The following is a 12892-nucleotide window of genomic DNA, read 5'->3' as shown; positions in this document are numbered from 1 at the left end:
TATCCCACAGTTCAAGGACACAATGTGGTGGTTATTGCAACTATATAAATTCCTGGTTATGCATCTGGGAACTGAAGAAACAAAATCGAACCCAGTGAGCCTACCAACAGTTAAACTGTAGGTAGGTCTGCATCTGTTTATTGGTCTCAATAAGTTGCCATTCTAACAGGAACATGTGACTCTTCAAACCTTTGGGAATCAATATCACCTCAATCTAGTCTTTGAAATACCTGGGTATTCCCTATTCCCCAATGAATAGTTAGTTATCTGAGTAAATAGCCAATAGCCATAGATCCTTTTGAGAATCCACTGTAGCATTTATTTACTGTGGTTTTACAACGTTTTCCCTCTTTGGGCTTAAGTCCTTTCTTCAGTCTGTGGTTCCCGATATGAAAAATGAGCTCAGGTCCAGTAACTGAGCAAAAGGTTGTGCCTTTCTATTATAACTATTCTTGACCCCCTACTCCTTGATTCTTGCCTTCCTCTGGTTGTTGATGTCAAAGGGTACCTTCACTAGATACCCATCTACTTTGCCTCAAGGACACCATGCTTTTACTGTTTCTATATAGCTCCTACAGATGTAAGCTATTTGGCTGCTCCTCCAATCTTGCTGATTGGTGTGACTTTTTGGCTCTTTATAGTTAAACACCACCACCTACCCCCAATAACTGGTGTATGTTTGGAAGTATGGGTGTGATCACCATGGATTTTAATGAACCCAGTTCTGTGACTGTCTCTCTGACCATTACCTTTACCTTACAAAGGAGAAGAGCAGTGGACTTTTTGACAATGTTAGCGCTCCTCTCACAATCCATTCCCACTGACCCTGGTGAGTGGTGTGTCTTCTAGGCTTTCCCATGGGACAAAATGTGATATTCTTACTTTACATAATAAATCCACTTAGGGTACCTGCTTCCTTCAGCTCTTTATTTCTTCCTCAACAGGCTGCCAGGGCAACACAGGTGTCTCAACTTTGCTCAACCTTGACCATCCCTTTCTCCAAGCTTCTAAGAACTACCCTAGCAGTGAGTTTGTCTTATCCACTATGGTCCTTTCAGGGTACTAAATCCCTTGACATAAGAAAATGCCCCCAATTTCCATGTAGTATTTTTTTTTTCGGTGTTGTATTCCTCCGCCTTGATCAATCTCTGAAAATCCAATCCCACGAGTACTCCTCTGGCTTCTGAAAATATACCCGAGCTAATTTTCACAACTCCTTTGGTATGTGATTGCTTTCCTCTCTTGTTAGGCCCACCATATCCCTAGTTAGGAAATGTTGCAAGTTAAGTCATTATTGATGAGCAGCCCAGAGTGTAGGTGGGGAGTACTCCAAACCCTGTTGCCTTTCAGAGGAAGAGCTCTATGTGATCTTTTCACTTGGGAGAAGTGCTAGCTCTTACTCTCCAAGCTCTAGAGTTCAAGTTGATGTGTAGTGCCCAATTCCTTTGGAACATACTTAGAGATCTCCCAGCCCAGTTCTGGTGTTTTCCCTACCAGAGGAATGTCCTTAGCATACAGACTTATAGATTGGCTGAGCATTTGAATGTCTTAGTTCTGCAACACTCATTATCAAATCCTGTGTCTGCTGTTCAACTTTGCACTTTCATTGAATAAGGTAAGGACTTACTTATAAACTAACAAAGACTTTTTGGGATTTTGGTTCACACCTTTTCAGATGTATGTTACCAAACTCACCACCCAAGCACCATCATCCTCTACCAAAGTCCATTAGACTCCCCCATCCTCCCTTAAGGTAGCCTCAGTTCTGCAGTTAGATTTCTAAGATTCCTTTTGGTTTGATGTTGTTCCTTTGCTCTGTTTTTTTTTTTTTTTTTAATATATTCCATATATGTGTAAAATCATCAGGTATTTGTTTTTTTCCTTTTGATTTACTTCACTAAGCATAATGCCCTCCAGTTCTGTCCATGTAGCCTTTAATTTTTAATGGATTTCAGTTTCTCATTTCTCTGCAGGGCATCAATACAACTTAGTAACCAGCTGAACAATCTTTATAGGCATTGTGCCCCTCCTGCTTTTCAAATGCCCAATCCTACCTACAAGGATAGTTCCCTCTATCAGGACACTTTCCTTGATTATGACCACTGAAATCTTCAGCAAATAGGCCACTCAGGATGTGAACTTTGTTAACAGCCAAGCAATTGAGTAAATCTCTCTCCAAACTCCGTTGAATTGCTCTTGGTATCACCTAATTCTCTTTGATACTCTTGGAACAGATGCCAAAGCACAGTTAGTGAGGCAAGAGATTTATTGGAGAGAACCGTATGTAAAAGATAAAGGGGAGGGAGAAGGAGTAGGCAGCCTTCTGTGTTATAACGACACTCTATAGGAAAGAGGGAATTCCTTGAATCAAAGTGGCCCATTACTGAAGTACTGAATCCCACAGGGGCAGCACTAAGACTTCTGCTGTTTTCAGTAAGCCTGAAAACAGCCAAGGAATGAGTAGCATTGGTGGGACCCTGGTGTTAGATAAGGGTGGGTACAACTGGAATTCTTAGTCAACTCTTTCCCTACTGCCCATACTCCTTAAAGAAATCTGAGTGGCACATTTCCGTGACTGCTACAGCTACCCACTTTCATGCCTGTTGTCAGATGCTTTAATATCTATATAGGAAATTGCAGATAATTTAATGGTATACAGTTAAGATTTTACTTATTTTGAACTTAAGTGATAGTGCATTTTATTTGCAAAGTGCTATTTAACTATTCATCTTAAATGACATTAACTGTCTTGGAAGTAACTAAGAGAGAGAACCATGTCAAACTCAATACTTAGCACTGGGTATATAGTGGGTGTTCGCTAAATGTTTTTTGACATTAAACCCAAACATATGTTCTTGGTTGAATATTTGCTGATGATTTTCTTTTTAATGTATATTTTCTTGACTTAATCCTTTTTCTCCTAGTTCCTTTGCCTTTTATAAAAGTCTGGGAATGCAAAATGTCCCTATTTAAGGAGAATGCCTTCTTAAAATATATTTTATCCTGAAATACTAAGACATATTTTGTCTAAGTGCATGACTGAAAACATGTTACTCAGTTTTGTTTTGTTTTTTTTAAAGAAATGAACTTTTTTTTTTTAAGATTTATTTATTTATACAAGCACTGGGTATAGTCAGAAGCGCGGGAGGGTGAGAGATTTCACCAGAGCCAGAGCGGGGAGCAGAGCAGGCAGAAGGACCGAAGTACACTGCTGAGGGGAGCAGCGGGCGGCAGGAGAGGTCTGCGTGCCATGCGGGACCCTCCTCCAGTGGCCGGGGAGCAACCGGGGATCGAAGTGGCGCTGCAGAGGCTGCGGGCAGCTTCGCAACCCAGCACTCAACCACTGCGCCACCGGGGAGGCCCAGTTACTCAGTTTTTTGATGGTTCATTTACTGAACTCTCCATCATAACTTAAGTTCACCTCGATAAAAATATTTAAGCAAATTTTTTATCATCCATACCTCACCTCAGTTTGAATAAATGAATTGAAATAATTGGTTCAAATAACTGAAAATATATCCATTCATAAAAGTGAGCATTTTAAATTAGGTCAAATAGATGTTATAAAATACCTTTCTGATTTTATTGTTTTGTTGTAATCACTATAATTGATGCAGAACCCAACAATGATTTTTTTTTTTAATTTATTTATGCATACAAGAGCTGGGGTGTAGGCCAGAGGTGCGGGGCGGGGGGTGAGAGGATTCACCAGAGACTGAGTGGGGAGCAGAACAGGTGGATCTACTGAAATACTCTGCTGAGGGGAGCAGCAGGCAAGACAGGAGAGATCTGCTGCACCATATGTGTTGCTCCCTGGCCAGCCAAACTCATGCTGCAGTGGCTGCTGATAGCTTGGTAGCGCTGTCTTTAACCCCTGTGCCACCAGGGAGGCCCACAACCATGATTCTTAAGGGTTGGGGTAGAGAGTACTTGGATCATGTAGTTAAGAAAAAAAAGCCCCATATTTCCCCCTTGCTTGATTTCTTTTTAACCATGATGCGATTTTCCTTTAATTTTTCAAAACACAAAGGAGAAACACAGATTTTTCTGCTTATTGAAGGGAATAGGAATAGGCAAGGGTTTTCAGTAGTGGAAAAATACTCGTACAGTGTTCTGGCCTATCCACAAACGTTCTGACCACCTTTGAAAGTTGAGATATTTGAGGTCATCCCTTTTCATTTTTGCTTGAAGGGAGAGCTAAGGGGATGATGGAAGTCAAATGGTGACAGCGTTTACTATCTCAATTCACAGTCAAAGAAAGATGTTGATAAAAATGAATCAGCAGCATAAGCATTCAGGAAAAAAAAAAGTATACAGTGATATATAGAAAAATAATACTTGGCGCATATATTGCAAATATCCAGGAAGAGGCATCACTTCTAAAATGAGTCATATTCCTCTGCCATTGAATTCAATAAAAAATGTACTTTTTTAAGAATTCAATTAAAAAATGTACTTTTTTCTTTTTCTTAAAAATATTTAAGAAGAGTGAGTTACAGCTTCCAGTTACCTGAAGCAAGACTTTATAACGGTTAGTCCTATGGTTGTCAATTGAGGGCAGTTTTTTCTCCTTAGGACATTTAACAATGTCTGGAGCAAATTTTTTTTTTATTTTCATGGCCAGGCGTGGGTAGGGAACTATTACTGGGAAAGGGCGGCAGAAACCAGGGAAGGATGCTTCTAAACACCCCCACCACACAGAGTTCCCATCTAAAATACCAGGGGTACCACTATGGAGATATCCTGTTGGAGTCACATTTAGTGAAGCCACTAGAGAAATAAGAAACAGGAATCCTCCTTCTTTCAAAGCATATCTCAAAACTGTAAATTTTTGAGCAGCTTTAATTCATTGGGGAAAAAAAAAGGTCCAGGTAGGAAAGTTGTCTCATCTGGCAACATCTTACCCTTAGAGGCAAAAGAATGAGCCTGACAGGAAAGAGCATCTTCCCTTCCAGCCTCTCCCTGAGTAATTGTAGTTACTGAGGCCAATTTTCACCAAGTTAAAAAATTTGAGTGGAACGAAAATTAACCTTTTTTTCATTCTCTTTCACGGCTTGACTGGTTTTTCTCTTTTGCTGTTTTTCTGCTCATGTTTTGGCCCATCTAAAACCTGGTGTTTGCACCTCAGTGCAGTAAACATCAATGTATATCACCTAGAAATGTAACAACCAGAATATGGTATTTGCTTGGCATCTTGTCAGGACCTTGGGTACTACTGACTGGAAGAGAAGTACCACCCGCTGAGTCATTGGCACTGCCTCCTGCTACAGCTTGTGGTTTCCATAGTGATATCTCAATGAGTTGCACTTAACAGGACCTGATGGGTTAAAGAAATGAGCAATTTCCTGTAACTTGAAATTCTACTAATCTAGAAATGGGAACATTATTTTGACCATATCGAAATGTAACTTTATCATTCAAAATCTTTTGGAATAAATATATTTTAAGAGGTGAGGTCGTTATGTAGAACCCGAGGGACAAAAATAAGGATGGTGATGATGTCAAAGGGTTCTTAAGAAGATTAGCCAATAAATACAAAGGATTTAGAGTAGTCTCTCAGGAAAGAAAAGTTGCATCAAATTACTTGTTATTAAATCTTGCTACTCAGTCATTGCTAAGACTCTTATCTTTGATGGAACCAGAGAAAGCATATTGTTATTCAACCAACTTTTTTTTTTATAATACCCACTCATCATCTTATTTTTGGAAAAAGGGAAGAGCGAAATCGATTCTCCCTATCTGCTCCCCAGTTAGTGATGTAGACATAGAGCAGTCTTTTGTTTTTAATTTCCTGCCTTTCATCCTCCTTTTCTTTTTCCTTCTTCCTGTTTACCTCTTTTTCCATCTCCTCTTTCTCCTTCATTTTTTCATGTTTTTACAATTTTGTGACTAATTAGGGAGATTTTTAAAACTTGTGTGACATCTAGATTCGAAGGGGACTTAAGGACTATGTCATAAGCAAGAAGGAGTAATCAGAAAATCATACATCTTGAGTCTTCAAGTAACATTCATGATCACTTAGATGTTTGAGTAATGAATCCATATTTAGAAGGTACTAATTAGGTATTTGATTAGTTGGTAAAAGGGATTTAAAAATATATAATGGATCACAATCAAACAAAATAATCCCAAATCTATAACAAAGTTAACAGTGTTTAAATCAGTATACTATGTAATCATTAGGTTTTTTTTTTTTTTTAAAGATTTATTTATTTATTTATACAAACACTGGGTACAATCAGAAGTGCAGGAGGGTGAGAGAATTCACCAGAGCCAGAGTGGGGAGCAGAACAGGCAGAAGGGACCGAAGTACACTGCTGAGGGGAACAGTGGGCGGCAGGCAGGTCTGCGCGCCATGTGGGACCCTCCTCCTGGGGCCAGGGAGCAGCCGGGGAGCGAACCGGCACTGCAGAGGCTGCGGGCAGCTTCGCAACCCAGCACTCAACCGCTGCACCACCGGGGAGGCCCAATCATTAGGTTTTTAATCTTTTTGTTTAGTTGCAGGAAAGAAGTGTTTTCTCTTTTTCCTAGCTTTTTGGTATTCTGACACTCAGTGCTAATGGTACATACACTTCAAAGTAAATTTAAATTTGCTTTGATCCCTTCCCTTGCAGTTTTTGAATAGCTAGGGTTGAATTAGGGCAAGAGTTATGTCATTGAATGTATGAATGAATAGGTGATTTATTGAATGAGCCTACTGTTTGGTCAACATCTATTGAGTCCTAGTTATGGGCATGTGTGGGTTGTTTTTTTTTTAAGATTTATTTATTTATGCATACAAGAATTGGTGTACAGGCCAGAAGTACAGGGGGTGAGAAGATTCACCTGAGACAGAGTGGGGAGCAGAACCGGCGAATCTACTGAAATACACTGCCAAGGGGAGCAGTGGGCAAGACAGGAGAGGTCTGCTGCGCCATTGTGGGTAGCTCCCTTGCTGGGGTGGAGGGTAGGGGGATTGAACTTGTGCTGCAGTGGCTGCAGATAGCTTCACAGTGCTGTGCTTAATCCCTTGCACCACCAGGGAGGCCCCAGCCATGTGTGTTTTTAAGTCAGGGGCAGTAGCAACTTCATGTCTTTAGGTCTGGGTCTTTTCAGAAGCACTAAAGCTAATTTGCTCCAACTCCTAAATTTCATCTCTTTCTGCATTCCTTATTTCTGAATGGCACCCACAGAGATACCCAGACAGAAGCAATTTTTATTATTAATAGTACTAGTAATAATAATTGTAACAGCTAATGTTTATTGAACACTCACAACTCTGTGTGATTTAACTTTCGTTTTAGTTCTCATACGAAGCCCCGAAGAAGACTCTATAATAATCCATGTTAAGTCTCTGTATTCTTCATTCAATCTATAAAAAATTCTGAAAGCAATTCGATCTCAAAGGAGCTAGACATGAAAACATGTAATTGCAATATATTATGATGCTTTAGCAGACTACTGTAGCTGTACCCACCAGGAAAAGCCTAGCTTCCTGCTGGGGAAGGAAGAAGCTTCCAGAGGCAAATGATACCTATCAAATGCTATCTAGTTCTGACATATTTCATAGGTGAGTAGAAATACAGCAGGGCTGCTTTCAAAACCCGTGATCCCTCCTTTAGAAGTATCACTATTAATGAAAGAAATTGTTGCAACAACATTATATTATCAGAAATTTTTACTACCCTAGGTCAAGTAATAGATAAGATTTGGGCTAATGTTCTGCAGAGAGATGAGAGTTACAGGATAGTGGTTTCATTAGGCTATTCTCTCATACCGTATACAAAAAAATTATTGAAAATGTATCAAAGACTTAGCTATGAGACCAAAAATCATAAAATACATAGATTGCATTGGCGAAACACTTCGTGACATTGGCTACAGAGATGTCTTTGGGGGCTCAACTCCAATAGTAAGGGAAACACAAGCAAAAAATAAGGAAATAGGACTAAAAAGCTTTTGTACAGTGAAAGAACAGTCACTAAAACAAAAAGACACCCTATCCAATGGGAATTAGATATTTGCACATCGTACATTAGATAAGGCATTAATATCCAAAATCCACACAAAAAAACCACATAGAATCCAACAAAAAGAAAAAGAACCCAATCAAAAAATGGATAGAAGAGCTAAATAGACACTTTTCCAAAGAAGACATGTAGATGGCCTACGGGTACATGAAAAAATGTTCAACACGACTTATCACAATGAAAATGCAAATCAAAGCTACAGTGAGATATCACTTCACACCTGTGAGAATGGTCCATATCAAACAAACCAGAAGTAAGTGTTGTCAAGAGTGTGGAGAAAAAGAACCCTTTTATGTTGTTAGTAGGAATATAAACTGGTTTAGTTTCTACTGAAAATAATATGGAGGCTTCTCAAAACATTAAAAATAGATTTACTATATGACCCAACAGTATGATTCTACCTGAATACAAAATAATTCAAAGGAATATGTGCTCTCCTATGTTTACTGCAGCACTGTTTAATCAAGTTATGGAAATAACCCAAGTGCCTAATGACAGAAGAGGGGATTAAGATGTGGTATGTATATATACACCATGCAATACTACTCGGCTATAAAAACAGATGAACTCTTGCCATTTGTGACAAGATGGGCGGAATTGGAGAGGATTATGCTTAGAGAAATCAAGGACAAAGACAAATACCAGATAATTTTACTCATGTGAAAGATAAAAAGCAAAACAAAGGAACAGATAAAACAAAATCTAGAAATCTTACTGCAGAACTGAAGCTACCTGAAGGGAATGGTGGGAAGTAAGAGTGGGGAGGGGCCTCAATAAACTATGATAGCGGATCATGGGTGTTTTGGTGGTGGGCGTGGTGTGATGACATGTATTTATAGAGGTATGAGCCTAGACACATAAAGTATATACAGTGTTGTAAATCAATACAACTGCAATAAAAAAATGAAAAAAAGATGTTTCACTGTATTAAAGATTAATGAATCAGCCAGCACAAAAAATTTATCTGGGGGTCTTAGATTGCAGGGCCTATAGGGCAAGTGTTAGGTAAAGATAAGGGCAGGTGTGAGAAGTGGAGGCACTAAGCCAGAGTAGATGTGTTAGGACAAGATCAGCCTGGTAGACAGGCTTAGGAAGATCAGTCAGCAGTGAGTGACAGAAAATAGGCTTCCAGCAGGCACATACACATGCCCGTGCACACACACAGGCGTGGAAAGAAGTCTGGCAGCAGCAAAAGAGAAAAAAACAGTGCCTCTCATCTTTACTACTGTAATTCATCCAGCCAGAGGAGAAAATCAGTTTTACTTTTAGGGCCAGCTTTAAAAATAAGCCTGAATGATTTTGTGATTCACTCCCGTCTGCCCCCACTAAATAAAACCTATCTACTGCAACTAAACAAAGATTAAAAAGATGATTGGTTGAGTTAATACATTAACTACTATAGCTTTGTTGTAGATTAGGGGTCATTTTGTTGCAAGGAACATAAGTTTCCTCAGGGCAAGAATCTCATGGAGACTCAAGGACAGGAGCCCTAGCATACTGAGCCAGATACCCAGGGTTCTGGGTTGGGAATTTAAGAGTCACAAGGAAATGAGAGTCCTCTGCTGCTCTGTATGGTGTCTACTGTCTGGCTTCCCCTTGCTCATAATTTTTATTCTTCTATAACTTCTGTTCTTCATGTTCCAAATCAGCTGCCCAAGATTGACTAGACATAACTTTTCAGTTTAATGCCCCATCAGTTAGCTACTTCTGTGTCTTTGCGATTCAGTTCCCCAGAATGGAAAACCTCTTAACTCTGCTTGTTTAGGAGCAGAGATCTGTCAGAGGTCTTGGTCAGCAGGTCTGCCTTCGACCACTTGCATAGCAGAAGTAGAGGTAAAGTATCTTCAAAATGAGCTCTGTTCAGGGCCTCCCCTGTGGCGCAGCGGTTGAGCGCTGGGTTGCGAAGCTGCCCGCAGCCTCTGCAGCGCCGGTTCGATCCCCGGCTGCTCCCCGGCCACCGAAGGAGGGTCCCACATGGCGCGCAGACGTCTCCTGCCGCCCGCTGCTCCCCTCAGCAGTGCCCGCTGCTCCCCTCAGCAGTGCCCGCTGCTCCCCTCAGCAGTGTACTTCGGTCCTTCTGCCTGCTCTGCTCCCCGCTCTGGCTCTGGTGAATTCTCTCACCCTCCCGCGCTTCTGACTGTACCCAGTGCATGTATAAACAAAACAAACAAACAAACCAGCAAACAAATAAATAAAGCATGCCTCTACTAAAAAAAAAAAAAAAAAAAAAAAAGAGCTCTGTTCAGGCAAGTCCCCAAAATGCTTAGTGCATTTCAGTTAATCATCAAATAAATAGCAATGTCTTACCAGTATTTTCATATGAACAGGTGAAAAGAGCAGGAAGGACTTGGGAGTCCAAAGTAGGGGATGGGGTCACTTCTGAGTTGATAAGATGGCACAGAAAAGGGAGACTGATGTCAACCTTAACTCAGTTTTTCTAGCTCTTCAACTCCCCAGGGTTCCTGATGCTCATCCCCAAACACTATCCCAGGTTCAGTCTTGCCTCAGTTGCCTTTAAGTGAAGTGGGAAGTATAAGGGAGGCTTAAAATTCACTTAGGCTCCCTAGACCTGCAGTGCCTTCCTGGTTCTGAGTGTAGGTCTCAGTTGCCATCCTGAGCTCCTGTGGTGAGTAGTGCCAAGGACCCTTAACTAGTTGCTAACAAATATGCTTGGCATGGCAGTGTCCTGCTAGGCCATGCCATCTTAATAGTATAATCCACACTTTTTGGGTATGTGGTCGTAAACTGAACCACCACTCGGAAACCCTCCTTCTGTGCTGTGACCTAGTGCTGATCAGCCTTGGAATTCTGCCCAAGTCTGCTAAACCACAGCACCCTGTGGGCACTACACCAGTTACCAGCAGCTGCAGCCCCTACTTTGTCAAGCCAGAACTCCTTCCAGCTGCTGAGGGTCCCAGTATGCCTCGCACCCAAGAAGAATACAAACTTTGCTGACTTCATAATTACCTCAAAGGGAATTTTATCTTCACCTTAACAGGGATAAAATAGAAGCTCTGTACAGAGGTGTTGTTGTCCTGCTAACACGTTCAGAAAGCCTTGCTTTGCATGATTTATGAAGCTTTTTGTTGGCTTTAACACCTTGAACTTCCTCATGTAGAAACTTATTTCCCCAAGGATTCCTTAATCAAATCATCACAGCATTAGATTTGTGAAAAAATTCCCTTGAAAAATCAGACTTGCTAGGGAATATAAACCCCAATCTGAGTTTGGTGTGATGGTAATACATATTCTTCAAAACTGTTGTTCTCAATATTTATAATTTTAATTAAAAAATTCACTTAGAATTAACATGTGTTATCACAGTACATAGAATCCCAACTATAAAAGTTTCAAACTCAAATATAATAACTACATATATGTGTGTATGTGTGAAAATATATGTGTATATATACATATATATATGAGTTTAGTTTTGATTCTGTAAGGAAATAGGTCAGGAAATTAATTTATAAAAAGCAGTCTTGTTAATTATAATATATCCTTTCCAGGTGAAATATGAAGCTTTGAATAGCATTATCCATTCTGATTTATAATTAATGAACTCAATTTCTGTTGTAACAAAGAAATTTCCTGTTCATCCATCAGAGATTTTCAAATCACTATAATTCATTTTGTGAGGAAAAAATGTGAAATATTTCCCAGAGAAATGTATATTTTAATATTTTATTAATTATGTTTTGCTTAAATTCTACCTTAAATAAACAAGGTAGAAGTAGTTAATTACTCCAAATCTGTTTCTATTCCATAATGGCCAGTTATGACTATAATTTGTGACTAAGGCAAAGCAATCTCTCTGAAACTCAGTAATGTCATTTGTAAAATGGGTAGATTAAGATGGGTACTTACACCTTTCCAGAGCTGACAGTTTCTGATGAGACAATGTCACACTCTAAGCAAATAGCAGTCTTGAAAAAAGGTGTTTGCTTCAAGATCTAAGAATCGAAGTCAAGGGTAGACTTTAGTAGAGTTTGTTATCGAAATCAGCCAGTGGAGGTTACTCTTATATGGAGTTTTTTGCTTCCCTTATAAACACTTCTGAAACCCTTGGCTGAAATTCTACCCTTTCATTAGTGATTATTGTAAACAATGTGCAGTGGGCATCTGTCCTTTTTGTGGGCCATGCAGTGTGATTCTTAGAAGAGACATAGCCAGACACTCCCTCTCCCTATTTCCTTACAAGCAAAGCCAGTTGTATGCCCTTGCTTGGTGCTTTGAATCTGTGGTTGGTAAACCTATTATGTGGACAGGTTTTTTTTCCTAAAATACATTAAGATAAATTCATGCTAATATAAGCAAATTTCCTTTATTTTATCTGTTTATATTTCAGAATTTTTTAAATTTTATTTTATATATTTTTTACATCATTCTTCATTTTTGCATAATGTATGCATTTTCATCTTGGTTATAATCCCCATACACTTCCCACCTGCCTTGTTTTGATCCTATTCCTTCTTACCCCCCAAACCCCGCCGCCAGTGTCTCTGGTTTATAGATGCTTGTTGATTTTGACTTTTTCTTTATTATAATTAGTCTTTTTCCTGGTCCCTTATTTAGTTTTTCTAAATTTCTGCTGTGAGAGAGACCATTCCGTATTTTAATTTTTCTTTCTGGCTTATTTTGCTTAGCATGATCCCTTCCAGCTCCATCCATGTTGCTGCAAATTGCATGAGTTTATCTTTTTTTGATTGCTGAGTAATATTTCATTGTGTATGTGTATATGTGGACAGTTTTAACTTGGCACATAGAGATCATCCAGTAGCAGCCAAGGGCAGCAGTGGCAATTCATACCCATGGAAACATCCCAAACAGACCGTTCCTGCTGTAGGACTTTGGTCTGGTTCCTGCCCCTAATCTTCCCTGAC

This window comes from Talpa europaea (genome assembly GCF_964194135.1).
Source record: "Talpa europaea genome assembly, chromosome: 3".
Taxonomy (NCBI): Eukaryota; Metazoa; Chordata; class Mammalia; order Eulipotyphla; family Talpidae; genus Talpa; species Talpa europaea.
Note: the sequence above shows the minus strand (reverse complement) of the source record.